Source organism: Molossus molossus, unplaced genomic scaffold (genome assembly GCF_014108415.1).
Source record: "Molossus molossus isolate mMolMol1 unplaced genomic scaffold, mMolMol1.p scaffold_m16_p_6, whole genome shotgun sequence".
Taxonomy (NCBI): Eukaryota; Metazoa; Chordata; class Mammalia; order Chiroptera; family Molossidae; genus Molossus; species Molossus molossus.
Window position 1 is genome coordinate 8,037,186 of NW_023425399.1, and position 13,799 is coordinate 8,050,984.

Consider the following 13,799-nt stretch of genomic DNA (forward strand, 5'->3'; position numbering starts at 1 on the left):
GGTGTCTCAAAAAAATGTATATAGGGGCCCAGCCTGTGTGGCTCAGTGGTTGAGCATCGACCCATGTATCAAGAGGTCGTCAGTTTGAGTCCCAGTCAGGGCACATGCCCAGGTTGTGGACCCAATCTCCAGTGGGTGGCATGCAGGAGGCGGCCAGTCGATGTTCTTTCTCTCTCATCAATGTTTCTATCTCTCCCTCTCCCTCTAAAATCAATAAAGAAAAAAAATGTTTTAAATGTATACAGGGTGTCTGTAGATTACATTTTGAAAACAAAATGTATTTCAATAAACCCTGGCTTTATAATTATTCAAAGTGTGTGTATACTTTTGGGGAGACATCCTATATTCTAGCTATTAACCCCTTACCAGGTATATAATTTGCAAATATTTTCTCCCGTTCCACAGGCTGCCTGACCCCACCACATTCTTAAGGACCACCACCCGCAAGTTGTTAATATTGGCCCTGAAACTGTGCAGATCTCTCCTTCTGAACAGCTTCATCCAGGTTCAGCGCCTATCATTTCTCACCTCTCCTCCCAGGACAACCGACAAGAGAGTCTATTCCCTTCAGACCTTACTCCAACCCACCAGGGCTTCGACTGACAATCACAAAATAACCCTAAGTCAAGACACTTCCCAAAGGCTGAGTGATCCGGGTTCAGATTTATTCAAGGGCAATTTATTGTAATATACTCTTGAAATATTACTGTGTGTTGGGGAGTGGAGAGGGGAAGCTTTTGTCAACCATTTGAAAAATGTTGGAATGTTGTGCTAAGTTTGAGAAAACGCTGTATAACTTTGACATAAACAGACTGGTTGAGTAGCATTGATTTTTCAGAAGGCCCATCAGCTGCAAAAGTTAAGTCAATCTGAATGCTGGATGAAGAGTAAATCACTGAAAGGTATTATTGGATTCCTGCGTTCATGGTACAATATCTCGGGCATTATGAAAGAGAAATGTTTCCTAAACTTAATAAGGAGGGGGAAATGTTGCTAACCAGAAAGCCACACTATATTTCACAGTCATTTTTCTCTAAGATGATGAACTGCTGAGGAATAATTAGGTGTAACAATCATATTATTTATGTCTAATTTCTAAGTCAGGACCCATGGCAGCATTTATGAATTTCAAGCTTTTTTTTAACTTTTTAAATTTTTTCACGATATATGATTATAGATACAACCGTGGTATGCAAGATGACTTTAGGTAACAGACAAATAAATATTTTGCTTTAATTTAACCTTGGGGAGTCTTATTGCATTTATATTTTGGCTCTTCTTTGTTTATGCCAAGAGATATTGGTTTTCCTCTTACCATAGTGATACAAAGTTTCTTTTTAAAATGAATCTACTTAGCCCTAGCCAGTTTGGCTCAGGGGTTAGAGCATTTGCCTGCGGTCCAGAGAGACCCGGGTTCAGTTCCCGCTAAGGGCACGTACCTCGGTTGCAGTTTGTCCTCGGCCTGGTTGGTCATGTGGGTGGCAGCCACTCGAAGTGTCCCTTTCACGTCGATGTTTCTCTCTCTCCCTCCCACTCTATCTGAACAAAAAATGGGAAAATGTCCTTGGCGAGGATAAAAAAAAAAATTAAGGCTCTCTGCTCCTCTAATTCGTCAGACAGCCGCGTCTTCCTGCGCAGTGCCAGCAGCCTCAGCCCTGAGACACGATGGTGAAGGTCGGAGTGAACGGATTTGGCCGTATTGGGCGCCTGGTCACCAGGGCTGCTTTTAACTCTGGCAAAGTAGATATTGTCGCCATCAATGACCCCTTTATTGACCTCAACTACATGGTCTACATGTTCCAGTATGATTCTACTCATGGCAAGTTCAAAGGCACAGTCAAGGCTGAGAACAGGAAGCTTGTCATCAATGGAAAATCCATCTCCATCTTTCAGGAGTGAGATCCCGCCAACATCAAATGGGGTGATGCTGGTGCTGAGTATGTTGTGGAGTCCACCGGTGTCTTCACTACCATGGAGAAGGCTGGGGCTCACTTGAAGGGTGGAGCCAAGAGGGTCATCATCTCTGCCCCTTCTGTGGATGCCCCCATGTTTGTGATGGGCGTGAACCATGACAAGTATGACAACTCCCTCAAGATTGTCAGCAATGCCTCCTGCACCACCAACTTCTTGGCCCCCCTGGCCAAGGTCATCCATGACAACTTTGGCATCGTGGAAGGACTCATGACCACGGTCCACGCCATCACTGCCACCCAGAAGACCGTGGATGGCCCCTCTGGGAAGCTGTGGCATGATGGCCGAGGAGCTGCCCAGAACATCATCCCTGCTTCTACCGGCGCTGCCAAGGCTGTGGGCAAGGTCATCCCTGAGCTGAACGGGAAGCTAACTGGCATGGCCTTCCGTGTCCCCACCCCCAATGTGTCTGTTGTGGATCTGACCTGCCGCCTAGAGAAAGCTGCCAAATACGATGATATCAAGAAGGTAGTGAAGCAGGCATCAGAGGGCCCCCTCAAGGGCATCCTGGGCTATACTGAGGACCAGGTTGTCTCCTGTGACTTCAACAGTGACACCCACTCCTCCACCGTCGATGCTGGGGCTGGCATTGCCCTCAATGACCACTTTGTCAAGCTTGTTTCCTGGTATGACAATGAATTCGGCTACAGCAACAGGGTGGTGGACCTCATGGTCCACATGGCCTCTAAGGAGTAAGAGCCCCCTGGACCACCAACCCCAGCGAGGAGAAGAGAGGCCCTCAGCTGCTGGGGAGTCCTTTTCCCAAACTGACCCCTCAACACACTGAGATCTCCTGACCTCGAGTTTCCATCCCAGACCCCCTGAAGGGGAGGGGCTTAGGGAGCTCTACTTTGTCATGTACCATCAATAAAGTTCACTGTACCCAACCAAAAAAAAAATTAATCTACTTAACCAAAAAGAGTACTGTGATGCCCTAGTACAATGACATGGTAAATGGATATGACAAATATAAAGACAGAATGTGGAAAACTAGTTTGTGAAAAACTAGTTTGTGAAATACTACTCTTAAATACCAGGGAATTATTATGAGATCTAACAGACAACTTCTTGGCTATTGTTTCCCTCTAACTGTGTTCTTTTTATTTTTAAATTAAACTTATTGTGGTAACATTGGTAAATAACATTACATACTTTAAAATTTCCTATCATTTCCAGTATTTTAGCCTGGCAGGCTCTACTACATGTTTGTTGGATAATTGAGTGGACAATCAACCAATAGAATAAACTTACCATAAACCCACAGTATCATCCCTTATTAATTCCATTTATAGGGACAGTAATAAAAACATCTTCAATACCTTAAATATTTAGTATATGCCAGGCAGTTAGTCAAATACTTTACAGATATCTCCTCATTAAATATCCACAACAACTTTAGTCTCCCCTATTGCAGAGGTTAAGCTGCTTGCCCAAGTGTATCAAATATGGTCTAAACTCTAAGGGCATTTGTGAATGACTTAACAAGAGGCCTGCAGGTGGATAATTCCAGGGTTCAAAAAGGTCAGGCAGCTCTGAAATTCTCCTAACTTACCACGTGGTCACAAGATAGCTGCCAGAGCCCCATACATCACATCCTCATATGGATACTCCAGGCAGGGACACTATGGGGGTTAACACCAGCCAGCTCTCCTCTCTAAAACAACTCACCTCTGAATAATCTCTTTTCTAGAAGCCCCCCAACACATTTCCCCTTGCATCTAATCGGCCAGAACTGTGCCAAATAGCAATCCTTGGCTGTTAGAGAAGCTGGGAAGGCCAGTATCTAGCACTGTGGTGTGGGCATGGTTGGCTTAGACAAGTCACAATTCTTCTCTGTGGCTGGTGAAAGACTTAGCTCTTTGAGGGGTGAGGTACCTTAGAAGATAACAAGAATGGAGAGGGAAGTTACATGAAGAGAAAGGAAAAGAGGACCTCCGACTATAAAGTGTCAGAGGTCAGAAGGCTGGGAAAATGGAGGATTGTGAATCTCTGAAAGCAGGGTTTCTCAACTCAGCACCACTGACGTCAGGAGAACTGTGTGGTGTGGCGGGGGGCGGGGGGGGCGGGGTTGTCCTGTGCATTGTAGACTGTTTTACAGCATGCTTGGCACTGCCCCCCACTGGGGACGACTGTCCGAGGATGATGCCGAGGGATGCCCACCCTCAATGATGATACCTGTACCCCAAACATGAAACAGAATCAAGGGCATCCCTGCCACTTTGGCACTGCCAAGACCTTGGCACACTTCTGGCTGCTGTGTGGGGAGATTCAATGCCCCATGAAGGCCTGAGATTGAATTTACCACCAGCCTGAAATGACAGCAAATAAAGAAATGTGTTCCTTCTTTTTTCTGGCATGCTCAGTTTTTATGGACTAAGATCAACACCTGCTGTGATGTGAGATGAATGCAGAGCTCACTGGGCCGGTTAAAGGCACCACAATATCCTCTGCTAATGACTCAACTGGGCTGTGTGCATCCCTCTGACCTCCCAGCACAGGCCCCCTGTTTGTAAGGCGGGTCACATCGCGCGTGGCTGTTCTGCCTGCCCGCGAGGTTGGCCGAAGCTCTGCTTGCTCAGATGACGTGGAGCCGTGTCTGGGACCCAAATTCTGAATCCGGGTGCAAGCAGCATGGCCAGACATGGGCCTGTGTGAGGGCAATGCTCGCTGGGGACATTACATGACAGCAAATAATGCAATTAATTAATGTATGTGTGTGTCGGACGGGGGATTGGAGGCAGCTCTCCCTTTTTGTCAATGATTGGGAAAAGGTTGGAATCGCGTGCGAATTTCGCAGGAAACTGCAGCACTAAGACTTTTCCAGAACAAGAAAGAGAAAACAGTTTATAACTTTGACTGTAAAGAGACTGGTTCAGTAACACTGATTTTTCAGAAAGTCCATAACCTGCAAAGGTTAAATAAATGTGAATGCTGACTGCAGCGTAAATTGCTGTTGAAAGGCATTATTATTACTCTAACTAGTAATTAACTTAATTATTATTATAAATTCTTATTTTGCAATGTTGGAGAGGATCCTGAACACAGAGGTTTTCGATCTCGCCCTGAGACTCCCTCCCCTCAGAGCCCCTCTAGACTGTGGGCTTCCCTGGGCACGAACGGGTTTGTCTTGTTCAATTGTATATTCTGTGTCTGGTGCACAGCAGACAGAGTATATGACTTTATTTACAAATAGAGTCTTTGCAGATGTAACCAGGTTAAGATGAGGTCACTCTAGATTACAGTAGGCCCTAAGTCCAGTGTCTTTGTAAGAGAAAAAAGGAAGGCTTTGGATGCAGAGACATGGATGGACATAAGAGGGAAGAAGGCCATGTGATGATGGAGACACAGGTATTTACATATATGCATACGTGTATGTGTAACTAATAACGACAAAAGCAATGACAATACTTTACCCCCTAGAGTAAATACCAGGAGAAATATTTTCCACAACCTGTACCTAAAACAGCAGTGCTCAGCCAGGCACAATTTTGCTCCCCAGGGGATTTTCATCATCATTTTTTATTGGAATCATTTTTGTTTATCACAACTTTCAGGGAGATGCTACTGGCCACACAGGACTGCTGCTAAACATCCTACAATGCACCAGATGCCCCCAACAAAGAATGGTCCTGACCCAAGTGTCCCTGGTGCCCAGGCGGACAAACCCTGCCTAAAAACACAAGATATTCACATCGGAAGAAACATCTCATATCACCGTCCAAGACCCTCGTTTTACTAATGGGCAGACTGACACCCAGAAAAAGAAGCACCTTGTCCAAAGACCGGGAATAAGGCAGTGGCAGGGCTGAGACTAATACCCCGGTTTCCTTCACCCAGGCTAGAGTTTGAGCCGCTGAACCCCAGGACCCCACGGCTGGAAACGAGAATGGATTCAGAGCTGCCAAACAGAGAAAAAGAGAAAAAGAGGGCCTCTGTCCCCACCCCCAATAGCAAACATGATTCTTGACTCATTATCAAAGCAGAGACCGACAGCAGGCGACGGCGCTGGCGAGAACCGCCTCTAACCCGCACTGGGTACAGCGCTGTTCTCAGCCCTGGAGGCCAAATCACAGCAATTAGCGGCGTGGTGCCCACCGCGCGACTTCACGCTGGGCTAGTGGCCCAGACTGCTAAAGAGACGCCCCTCTGCAGCTACGTGCCTTGGCAACCACAGGCAATGTTCCCTGCTCCCTGGTGCCCGGATCCCAGAGCTCCAGCCGTGGGGTGTCTCCTGCCCGCTCCAGAATGTCAGGTGAGTCCCCAAACAGAAAAAGGAGAGACTGCCATTTCCTACAGCTCTGCAGGAAGCACAGAGCCCTGCCCACCAGCCTCCCCTCCCTCACCCCCGAGGTGCTGCTCTGGCTGGAGCGAGAGGGGGAGACAGGAGAGCAGATGCCACTGGAGACATTCATGGAGCTGGATTCAAGATTCCATCCCCAGGCCCCCCGCACAAACTGGGCTCTTGCATCCCAATGAGGAACAGACTGCTACCCACACCTGGGATCTTCAGAATCGTGTGGGTTTTTCCATCAGAAACCAAGTGAAGTCGATTGCCTGGGATGAACACATCTGTCATATCCCAGGTCCTCGCGGTGACCACTAACCCATTTTGCATCTAGACCTGGAGTGTCTGAGTCAACAATGGAAACGCACCGGCAGCTGAGATGAAAACAACCAATTTTGTCCAAGGCTCTGCTGTTTGCAAAGCACATTCACATCCTGAACCTCAGTGAATCTTCATAACCACTGAGAGGACCACCGCGCAGGGTAAGTATCTGGGCTCAGAGGGCACAGTGATTTGTCCAAAGTCACACACCTAGAGAGTGGGAGAGCTGATGTTCAAATTCATGCCTTCCAATTCTCCACCTTCTCTCCACCCCATACTCATGGACGCTGTTAGCCTGACCAGGGTCCAGTCCACGGGATCAGCCCTGCCCATTGTGATGGCCTCAAAACTCTTCAGTAAAAACCCTAGAGCTCCAAACAGGAGTCTGAAGGCTGCTTCCACTTCAGATCATTTTCTCCACCCTTCTTTGTGCCCTTAGAGGCTGACGGGTACCTCTCCCTTTCTTCTGATCAGATCTGGCCAATGGGGAGCCTCAGCAAGATCAGAGGGAGGGAGAAGCGTGGGGTTGCATCAGGCTGCCTGGGTCCCTCCACAGAAGGTTGCTGGTCCTCTCAAGACAGCTCTCTCGCCCTGGCCAGTTTGGCTCAGCGGTTAGAGCGTAGGCCTGCGGTCCGGAGAGACCCGGGTTCGGTTCCCGCTAAGGGCACGTACTTCGGTTGCAGTTTGTCCCCGGCCCTGGTTGGTCGTGCGGGTGGCAGCCACTCGATGTGTCCCTTCACGTCGATGTTTCTCTCTCTCTCTCCCTTCCTCTCTCCCTCCCACTCTATCTGTACAAAAAATGGAAAAATATCCTCGGGTGAGGATAAAAGAAATAAAAAAAAAAAAAAAAAAAAAGACAGCTCTCTCTGTCTCCACAGTCTCTCCCTCTGGATTCCAACACTGCTCCCTCCCCTCATTGCTTCTGATCTAAGGCTAATAGCAATTCATCAAAATATACAATATGTCACCCTGGCCGGTTTGGCTCAGCAGTTAGAGCATTGGCCTGCGGACCGGAGAGTCCTGGGTTCGGTTTCCACTAAGGACACATACCTTGGTTGCAGTTTTTCCCCGGCCCCGATTGGGGTCGTGTGGGTGGCAGCCACTAGATGTGTCTCTCTCACGTCGATGTTTCTCCCTCTCTCTTCCTGCTCTATCTGAAGATAAATGCAAAAATGCCCTCGGGTGAGGAAAAAATATATATATATGTATGTATATATATACACACAATATGTCAAATGATGATTTTTAAAAAAACTGAAGAGACAAAGAAAACCTCACGGAGGTTGGAGAGGTCTGGGAGTGGGGGTGGAGTTGCCTCCTCTGCCCATCCTGCCCATACAAGACTCATATAATTCAGAAATATCTACACTGTGTGGGAGAGAATTAAATCGTTTCAGCAGAAATGAAAGAAGGAATTGATAAGGTTCTTTTCTTCCCCTTACCCACACAGAAGCTCTTAAAAATAAACGGAGGCCCCAAGGGGATAAGGCATTAAATGCATGCCGTAACAATGATATGAAAAGAGCGGAGAAACTGCCAGAGATCCCCATCCCACACACTTGGAGACTTTGAGGACCAGACTCGAGGGGACCAAGAATAGGATTCGAATGAGAGCTCTGGAGTCAAGTCGATCCCTGCAGACCACCCACCACCAGTGAACTAACCCCTGGGCTTTCAGAGCCAGACAAGAGCCTTCCGCTGGCAGCTGCTCAGAGGCCCCCGAGGATCACCCCGCATGAAGGTGTCCACCTAAAACCAGGACTCCGTGGCGTGCTAACTGAACTGCTGTAGGTCAACCCTCTTGTCAACAGTCTGAGATACCTGTAAGTTCTACCCCGCCACACCCTCTTAATGTCCAGAAGGCTGCTGGTAGTACATGAGGGCAACATTTATTCACAGTAGTCCATAACTGAAAACACCCAAACGGCCATCAACAGGTGAATGCTGAAACAAAATGTGGTATGTCCATAAAGTGGAACAGTACTCAGCCATGAAAAGGAACAAAGTACCGATACTTGAAACAACATGAGCAAAGGAAGGCAGGTACTAAAGAGTACATTTCATATAATTTCATTCACTTGAAACTGCAGAAGACACAAAGCTGATCTATGGGGAAAGAAACTGGAACAGTGGTTGGTCCTGGGACGGCAGGGCTGGGGGAGGAGGGCTTGATGGGAAGAAGGAACTGTCGGGAGTAATAGAAATGGTCTGTACCCTGATAGGCTTATGAGTGATACAGGTGTATGCCTTTGCTAAAACTGATCAAACAGTAAACTTAAGATCTGTGCATTTTGCCCTATGTAAAGTGTGTATATACTTTTTAAGTAGTTTTGAAAGAACATGGGCTTTGGAGTCAGTCAGACCAACCCTTGACTTTTCAGTCACGTGAACCCAGTGGATTCTCCTTTGTGATTAAGCCAGTTTGAGACGATTCCGGGCTACTCCGGCTTCTCCTGGTCTCTGCGTGTCCAGCTCCTCACACAGGGCGTGGCACAGACCTGCAGCTCAGCAATGGTGCCAAATGGACCACTGAAAGCGGGCCGAGATGTACAGACCTCCGAGCATTTTTAGGAGTGGACCCTGTTTCCTTATCGAAAGCAAACAAAAGTGATTCCGCAGACATTTAAATTTCCATTACTTACTGAAAATTGTTTCCTTCTGAAGTCCCTGAAACCCACCTGGCTAGACTTAGCCCCTCCTTCCACATACAGCCATGCAGAACCTCAGGTGCTTGGGAGGCAGTAAGACAGACGGCCCCGCCCCTGTGGAGCTTGCATTCTGGAGGGAGAGACAATAAAAGTGTTCATTAAACTGATCGTAGATCATTTCAGATGTTGCTCAGAGCTCTGAGAACACGAAAATGGAGAACGTGAGAGAATGTAATGGAGAGGGGGATGCTTGGACAGCGGGCCCTCTGAAGAGGGAACAACTGAGCCAAGACGAAGAAGGAGGAGGAGCAGCCGCGTGAAGGGCTGGCTGAAGAGCATTCCAGGTGGTCGGTGCACAGAGAACAGTCCCTTAAGACTTGGCCCTCAGACCCTAAAGAGGCAGGCTGGTATAGCACAATAGGGCTGGGGCCAAGCCTGTCAGTCTCGTTCTGCCACTCACTTGCTGTGCAATCCCACACGTTGCTTGCCCTCTCTGGGCTCTGTTTCGTTATCTGAGAGAAGGTTTGACAACACAATCTCTCCAAGCCGATGCAACTCTCCCGGGGCAATCGACAAGGCACTTGCAAAGCACAGGCTGTGTTCTCTCAAGATTTCCAGCCCAAAAGCACAAAGGACCGAGGGGCAGAGCCCACCAGGGCAGTGCCCTCTGGGCAAACGGGATGAGAGCAGAGGCTCTGAGGTTCTGAGAGCTTGGTTGCTGCAAAATGAAGATGTTCTTTCTCCCAGCCCTGTCTGCAGGAATAAAACCAGGTGGCAGAAACCCAGAGTGCTCCGCTTAGCTGTCGGCAGCCCTCTGACTGGCTGCAGCCTTGGAAATAAATGGTCCCGTCAGCTGCTGAGGAGGGTGAGCTCAGGATTTCAGATGAAAATGAAATAAGAGGGAATGCAGCCCAGAGCAATGCAAAGCAGCGACAGGATACTAAAATCTTCCACTGCGGCAAGCGGTGCTCGGGCTGCTGACCTCAGGCGGGGACACGGGGATGAGCTCATACCAGGGCTGGCTGGTGGGCCCTGCGCCTCTGGGGTCCGCGGCTATCGGAGGGGACCTGGTCCAGGCTGGCAGGGACGCTGTTGCCTTGCCCCACTCCCACCCTGTCCTCATGCCTGTCCCCAGATCAAACAGCCCACGGTACAGACCCGCAGACGGGCTACCTCCCACCCTGCCAGGAAGCCTCGAACCTCACACCCCTCGTAGGAGGGAGACAGGTTACAATCCCAGGAAATGAGAGGAAGCGGAGAAGACAACCATGTAAAAAGCCATCATCTACCAGTACCTCCAATCCTGCTAAATTTGGGGTTCAGGGTCATTCTGTCTACGTTGCAATCACAGCTTCTTACAATCCTGAGCAAATTACTTACCTGTGTCTCAGCACCCTCGGCTCTAAAATGGGGAGAAATAATAGTACTGGCCACACTGGGTTGTTACGAATTAAATGTAAAAATCTGAGAATAGTATCTGGTACATCGTAAGTGCTCTCAATACGTTAGTTTATTTTATTTTCATTTTTATCAATGTATTGTTCTATATTCACATTAAATATTATCTCTGCATAGACAAGTAAAGCAACATAATACCAACCAAGTTCGAACACCTGAGTTCATTGATACAAAGAAGCTGCAAAATAAAGTATTAGCAAGCATCCTCCTGACTCTGCCCCCCCTCATCTACCCAACTATCTTCAGCAATGATGCCCAGCCTCCTTCTGGGCCTTGCTAGTGCATACCAGCTCTGAATGAGCTCTTTCCTCTTAAAGAAAACAGTTGAAAGCCAGAGTTAAAATCTCAAATGCTCACAGGAGCCAGGAAGGTAAAGTAGATGAGTAAAGGGAGCCCCGTGTTAGACACTAAGGAGTAGTAGAGACTGTGGCAAACTGGAGAACCCATGCCCCATCTAACGGAAGAGCTGCTACCAGCTTTAGCCAATTTTACCAGTAAGTTCAGGGTCAGCACATCTTCTAAGTTTTGAAGAGAAGCCAGAAATCCAGATTTTTTTTGAGGTTTCCTGGTTTTCAAATATTGGCACATAATTCATTATTTTTATAAGTTGAGGGGTAGAGCCCTCCCTGCTGACTGCCAGGCAAGTGTCCTTTCCCTGCAGGAACCAGGACTTTCTGGCCAGGCTGAAGCCACAAGGAACGCTAGACAGAGCCTAATTAAGCTCTAGACTGACTGCCTATTCATTCGTAAAGGCTTTGCAGAGGCACGTGAGGGAGCGAGTCCCTGAGGGCTGGGGCGGCGAAGGAAAGCTGAAAGGAGGTGGGCTTTGAGCGTGTCAGGACCAGGAAAAACTCTCAAACTGAGCACTGCAGCCCTCTCGTGTCTGGAAGGGGCTCCCAGGCTGCTCTGGGCTGGTGGCACTTGGAGGCAGCAGGGAGGCCGCAGGTCCTCCCCGGAGAAAGGACGGTGCATGGTTCTCTCGATGGGGCCTTAGCTCAGCTAGAAGTCCTCACCCCTCGCAGACTTCTTGCAGCACACAGATCAGCTGACGTGCAGTCTTATGCGAGAACGTACGCTCTTCCAGGGCTGGAAATGTGTCTCCTGTACCCCAAGTGCCTGCTCAGTCCCTAATGAATGTGTGTGCCGTGATCCGATGAATGAAACCAAAAAGCAAAAGGCAAGACATCAGAGAACAGAGGGCATGGCCACACTTCCGAAACTGAAGATGTCCCCCCAAACAGGGAAAACAAGCAAGGGCCTCGATGCTCACGGCCTGCTGCAGCCCCGAAGATCTGGTGTTTGCACTCAGGCACACCTCGCATGGGGTGCTGGGAAAAGGACGGTGACAGCCCATAATGACCAGAATCAGCAAGGCCTAAAACAGCCCCAACGGGCCCAGGAGACAATGCACAACCTATCAGAGCTCTAGTAGGTGTCTCAGATCATTCTAGAACTAGAGTCAGGTATAACCCTCCCCCGGGAGATGGTGCAGCTGAGAGGGGACTTGTGTCCCGTCACATGGCTAGTCTAGTGGCAAAGGCTGGACCAGAACCCAGGCCTCCTGATACCCCATCCAGAGCACCCTGGCCTGAGAGCAAAGCTGGGGCTGGGGTGAGGCAGGCAGGCACTTAACCGGATGCAAAATGTAAGGAGGCACCAAAAAGCTCAATAATTGAGGTAAATAACATGCTCCAGAGCGTTTGACGTCTTGCTCCCTGGCATATGTCGTCAGTTTGGCTCAAATAAACTTATAAAAACTATTTCTTTAATGATAACATTGTGATAGAATATTTCATTAAATCAACATTAGTGCAAAACAAAATCATGATGAGCAAGATGTCAGCTTTTACAATAAAGTTTTGAGTAAAGTTGTGCCCTTGCATGCCCCAGCCTCACCCCCTGCACCCTGACACTCTGATCCCAGCTGGGACCAAGAGTTTCAAGGTGACAACTGACTGAGAGCTGGAGGAACTAGTCATGTGGAAATCCATGGGAAGATCACCTCCAACAGAGGACTAAGCTCGCCTGGGCGTCCAAGGCAGAGGGGAGGCCTGGACCAGAGCGGCTGCAGAAGTGGCAGGTGAAATCCCCCGTCCCTACCCCAGCTCACCAGCTGCAACACCCCACACTCACACACACACAGTTAGGTCCGTCCGTCCCCCGTCCTCCCCCTCCAGAGCTAAGGCAGAAAAAACACCACCCGCCACCCCCTCCCCAGACTCACCTCCCAACTCTAACCAGTTGTCTTGCAAATCCTAGCCTTCTCATCTCAAGGGAGAGGATGGGTAAAAAAGTTTGGAGCGCTCTGGATAACCCTTCATGCCACAGAAAAACAATCCAGAACTTTATGACTTACTGACAGCTGGTTATGAATGGGAAGGAAGGCATATTCTTAAACCGCTGACAGCAACTCCCTTTTAAGGCATTTCCTCGGGGCCAGAGACGCCACATCCTCCTCCTGCCCCCCGTACTAATAGTGGCTTGTTTTTCAGTGACCAGCTAGGGCTTGTGGGTCAGACTGACCTGGATCAGATACAGCCCTGCCATTTACTGTGTGACCCTAGACAGTTTACCAAGCCGAGAGGTCGGTAATTCATGGTTCCCTGGGCCCGGTGGTAACTGAAATGACATGACGTAGGCTGAGGGGGGAACCAGAGGCAAGGGGCGGGGGCATGACCAGCACCAGCACACCACTTTCATATGGGGTGTCAGCCACATGTGCCAATGTTTCAAAGGAAAACATGTTATGTGAAATATCCCAATTTTTAAGAGTTGGCAACTAATTCAAAATTTAAAAAGTAACCCAGCGGGGCCAAATATAGCAGGTCTGCGAGTCCCAGCCCATGTATGGGCCCAGCGTGGACTTCCGCCGTCTACAGACTGCCCGGCGACCCCCCGACCCCTTGCAGGTGCTCAGCGAGCAGCGAGCAGTCCCATCTTCTCAGAAAACATGCACAGGCATCATCGACATCCATTTCCACACCGCAGCTTGGGAGGGAATGTTCTCAGGCAGAAAATGAAGATACTAAGAGCTGAAAATCTGGAAGGCTCTAAAGGGAGGGAGGAACCGAAAAGAGGGAATTCCTTAAAAGGATTTAAAATAATTTTATTGGACA

The 13,799-nt window shown here is 48.7% G+C and overlaps 1 pseudogene across 1 annotated transcript; it reads left to right on the plus strand.

Moving 5' to 3' along the window:
* Window positions 1-1,609: 1,609 nt before the first annotated feature.
* Window positions 1,610-2,831, plus strand: LOC118618638 (annotated as a pseudogene). The gene has a single exon (XR_004957079.1). The product of XR_004957079.1 is annotated as a glyceraldehyde-3-phosphate dehydrogenase-like (transcript).
* The last annotated feature ends 10,968 nt before the right edge of the window (window positions 2,832-13,799 follow it).